Genomic DNA, 5,030 nt, shown 5'->3' on the forward strand with positions numbered 1-5,030 from the left:
CTTTTCTCCAAGAAAATTACACGCTTTCAATACGATGTCACTTTTTATGTTTTTTTTTTATGTTATCAAGGTTATGCAAAAGTCCACACACTATCGGAATTACAAGAGATATTGTCACAGCGCAACCAGAAGATGTCTGCACTGTAGCATCATCAAACTGAGATAGTACTTGTACAAGTTCTTCCAGAATTAAAATGTCCTCAGCTGTCAAAGGCAGAGGCGCTTTAGGGGTGGCCAGAAGGATCTTTCCAATGGCATCCTTTGTCTTTGAAATGCGGTTAATCATTTGATAGCCACTATTCCAGCGTGTAGGCAGTTCCTGCTATAGACTATATGGTTTTGGCACATCCTGGGCCTGCTAGAACTTAGCGTATGCTGTGGAGCTACTCTTCAAAAACGAAACGATTCGCTTGCATTTTGACATAATTGGTTTAATTTCTTCTTGAGCCAAACAATCCTGAACAACCAAATTCAAAGAGTGTGCGAAGCAAGAAAGGCTTGTCTTGTCAATGTTTTTGCAAGCTCTAAGCATATTAGCGGCACCATCTGTAACAATAGCTATCACCTTATCAAACATTTTCCACTCCTCAAGAGTCGAGCGCAAGGAATCGCTTATGTTTAACGCAGAGTGATTTGTTTGGTCCTCCAATTTTTTTGTTGCAAGAAGCACAGTGCGCAAAACAAAATCAGAGCTGACAAAATGGCATGTTACTGATATATAACTCTCGTTTGCACGAGAAGTCCAACAGTCCGTAGTTACAGCACAATGATCTACAGCGTTAAGTAGATCCTGCAGCTAACATTTCATTGAATTTTATGCATTTTTCATGTGCACATTCTGTAGTGTGGTTCGACTTGGTAGCACATAGCGTGGATCGAGGTTCGTAGTGAATTTCCTAAAACCTTTATTTTCAACTACAGAAAATGGGCGCAAGTCAGAAGAAATGTAGTACACTAGTTTATTGTCCAGACTTTTTTTGCGTGCAGATCCAGTTTCATATTTCTGCTGAAGTATTCGATTGTACCTACCGGTGGTTTAATGTTTTCTATTTTTGCAGTTGGGTGCAGCCTTTTTAAATGGTCCGAAAAATTGCTAGTATTGCCACTAGTTTTGTAGACTTTGTTACATAAAATGCACTCAGCATTTTTACCCCGCAATCTAAAAAAAAAACTCCCATACTCTCGACTTTTCTGTCTTCCTTCGTTTTGGTTCATTTTCGTCGTCCGAATTGGTTGTCGCTCCGGCGTCTACACAAAACATGTGACAATAAATATCAAACGATCCGATGATCCTATTGGGCTTTGAGGAGGCTCAGAGGAGGCCTAGCTGAGGCCACCGGATGGGCCGCGGGTTGCGGATAGCGAACGGCCTACCCCTGGGGGTAGGTCAACTGTGAATAAGCGGGCAATCCAAAGAGAAGCAACTAAGTTGGCCTGGCTGGGGGCCCGGTATAAAAACAAGCCCAGTCGCGAACGGAGAGCTCAGGGACTTGGCAGCCCCCTGTTCTAATTATGCCTTACCCGGGTAAAGTGGAACTCTGCCGGGGTGGACTGTTCCCCTTCTCTGCAGCTCGTGGGAATTACATGGTAAACGGATGCAGGCTCTCCTTCAGCGACAGTGCCAGTTACTTAGGGTTGGTAATTGACAAAAAGCTTAGCTGGAACATGAGCATCAAAGACAGAGTGAAGAAGGCTACGATAGCCCTCTACACTTGCAAGAAGGCCATTGGGCTAAAATGGGGCATGAACCCAAGAATAGTCCAATGGATATACCTAGCAATATTAAGACCAATACTACTCTACGGAGTCGCAGTGTGTTGGCCTGCCCTATCGAAAAGGACCATTACTAAACAACTGGGCAAGGTGCAGCGCACTGCAGCCCTATGCATCAGTGGAGCTCTGAGCACCACACCAACGGATGCGCTAAATGCTATCCTATGCCTGCAGAGCCTTGACCTTGCAGGTAAGGAGCAGGCAGAAATGGCAGAAGTTCGTCTGAGAGACTCCGACCAATGGGTGTTACTGCACACTTGTCACGCATCTATCCTAAAAGGAAACAATATCGTCCCCACAAAAACGGACTACATAAATACTCTTTTTGAAATAATTATCCCTCACAGAGACAACTGGGTCGAGGGACCAGCTGGCCCAGACGGAGCCATACAAATCTTCACAGATGGTTCAAAGCTGGACAACAAGGTCGGAGGAGGAATCTACTCCGAACAGCTTAACATAAGACACTCTTTCAGGCTCCCAGATCACTGCAGTGTCTTCCAAGCGGAAGTCATAGCGATCAGGGAAGCTTTGAGCTGCCTTCAAGAACGTGCCCCTACGGCAACTCATATAAATATTAATAGTGATAGCCAAGCTGCGATCAAATCGCTGAATGCGATAACATCAAGCTCGGCTACCGTGGCGAACTGTCGCAAGTCCCTCCATGAGATGGCTTATAAGTTTGTTATCAGCCTAATATGGGTCCCGGGCCACCAGGACATTGAAGGCAACTGTATAGCAGACGAGCTGGCCAGACTGGTACAACAATCCCCCTTCTCCACGATAAGGAGGATATTCGTATACCAATGGCCACCTGCAAGCTCAAAATAAAAGAACATTTTAAGCGACTAATAAATGACAGATGGCAAACAGTGCCACTATGTCGCATAACTCGGCAAACATGGCCTAAAATTACTAGGAAGCGCACCTATAACGACTTCTGTCGGAGCTGTAGAGATGAGGACGAGGAGGAGACTGTGGAACATCTGTTCTGCTCCTGTCCGGCTCTCAGTAGAAGGAGACTTCAATACTTAGGCGCACCTTTCCTAATTGACATTTCAGACATGTCTACAATCAGGTCCAGACGGATCGCAAGCTTCATAAGGGCATCCGGATGGGACAATGGATAACATAGTGTCTCACGAGGGAAGAGGGAACGATCTATGCGGTATCACAATGGGCCGAAACCGGCCTAGGTGTGTCGGGTCTAACGATCCCGACAACCGCCTCAACCTAACCTAACCTAATATCAAACGACATTCATAATAGTATATTACTTACCCTCTTTGCTTAAACCTGCTAAAAACTTGTTCATCCCGTCACCATCAACTCCAACAACGCTCTTAGAACAAATAAAGATTAAATAAAATAAATTATTTGTTTGCACAATGTTTACCTTTTTACTGTGCAGCAAGATATGGTAAATATGTTTACCACTATCGAACTATCGGGGAAAAAAACCTCGATAGTCGAATCAGTCAAGTCGCCATCGATACTATCGATAGTGGCTCGATGTTTTTGCAGCTCTACCGCATAGCATTAAAAGTATGGATTTCACATCACCAAAAAACAAAATTTCGCGTTTATTTGTTTTGTCTGTGTGAAAACATTTATGATTAAAATCAGTGATACAATACAGAGAAATTGATCGCTTTCTTCAAAGAGGTATAATGCTTACTTTTAAAGTAGGTTTAAGTAGTTTTGACTTTGTGGTGAATTTAAGGTAAACGTCGGAGCTCCTCACGCTCAGTGTGTCGAGCGCTGAAAGGCAGCCATGCGATTGCTGCAGCACGGACTCGGAAAAAGATTTGGCGATCGAGAGGCAAACACATAAAAAGAAAAGTAAAATCTCACCAGTCTGGAAATATTTTAAAAAGTCTGAAGACAACAAATTTTGAAATTGTATTAACTGCGGGAAGGAGTCTGAAACCAGCGGAAATACGTCCAATTTGCACGATCATCTACTTCGAAGGATACCGACAACATCGCATCTACAAGCAGCAGTTTTAGATCAAGTATGCAAAATATAGTTAAGTATGATTCCCACGCCGCAGTCCGTCTCGTGTTCCTCGGGAGGTGGCGGCTGTGGTCGGTGGCACTGTCCTCTGCTCGTGGGGAGAGGGCAGCGGCTGTTTGGTTATTCCGCTCCGCTAGCGGGGAGAGGTGCGGGGTCCGCCTGTCAACGACTCTAATTCACTTGGTATGTGGATTGCGGTGGAAGGGTACTACCTCCCTTTTTGCTGGCCTTGTGGCTCGGCAAAGTAAAAGAATATTATTTCGGTATTCAACCGGAGTTAGTATTTATTGAGTGCTCTTCTTAAGGGTGATACAAAAACTGAATCTTAATTCTAAAAACATAGCCGGCGAGCCGGCCGTTCATAATCCAAAAGTGCTGACCCAGCAACATGTGTGGAAGTCGTACGATCGCTGGTGGCCAACGATATAAGGGCCGACCCACAATAGCGACATATGCTGAATCAGCGTTCTGAGTGCAGAACTTGGCTTATCGTTAGGATGGTGCTAGGGTGTACAAAAAATATTAGGTGATGCATAAACATTAAGGTGGCACATGATTTATTGTTACTTGTTAACTAGCATTCTGTAGCTTCTTACTTTAAGATAGCTGTTTTCTACGAACTAATTCAAAGCGAAAGAATGACATTGACAGGGCTTTAACGGAAATTATTGCATAATATAGTGGAAAATTAAGGCTTTGTAAACTACAGTCAGGTTTTGGATCCCAAGCCAAACACATTTAAGAGATGTGCTGATTCTTAATATGTTCAAAGAAACTTCTGCTAAATTTTCAACGATGCTAGAAGATATTTCGGATATATCGGTCACATGTGACTTGTGAACATCGAGGGCCAACGATAGTTTTTTAACCGTCACATGTCACTTTGTTTATGATTATAATTTAAAAAAAGCATCATTGGCCACAAGAAAATTATAAGCACAACAAATCATTCGGCGCAAAATGTTGCAAACACTTTGTAAGATTTTTTAAATCATTGGAATGTCTTCGAAAAAACAGTTTTCATTGTTACGGATAAAGCCAGCTCAATGCTGAAAGCATGTGAAATATTAAAAATTTCTGGTGGAAAATATGTGTCGATTTCGCTTATAATACCGATGGCATATGGACACTACCGCAAACTTGAAAATCTTTTACCACAACTACAAACTTTGCAAGGAAAAAATATGCAAAATACTTTATTAGAGTCTATAGAAACGTCTTTCCATTTATAAGCAACGGT

The 5,030-nt window shown here is 42.9% G+C and overlaps 1 long non-coding RNA gene across 1 annotated transcript; it reads right to left on the reverse strand.

Annotated features, from left to right (window-relative positions):
• Nucleotides 1-3,054: 3,054 nt before the first annotated feature.
• Nucleotides 3,055-3,678, reverse strand: LOC111081412. Its single transcript, XR_002608618.2, has 3 exons — nucleotides 3,452-3,678; nucleotides 3,170-3,369; nucleotides 3,055-3,115 (listed from the first exon to the last, which is right to left on the reverse strand). It is a non-coding gene; the product is annotated as an uncharacterized LOC111081412 (long non-coding RNA).
• Between the last annotated feature and the right edge of the window lie 1,352 nt (nucleotides 3,679-5,030).

This window comes from Drosophila obscura, unplaced genomic scaffold (genome assembly GCF_018151105.1).
Source record: "Drosophila obscura isolate BZ-5 IFL unplaced genomic scaffold, ASM1815110v1 contig_67, whole genome shotgun sequence".
Classification (NCBI taxonomy): domain Eukaryota; kingdom Metazoa; phylum Arthropoda; class Insecta; order Diptera; family Drosophilidae; genus Drosophila; species Drosophila obscura.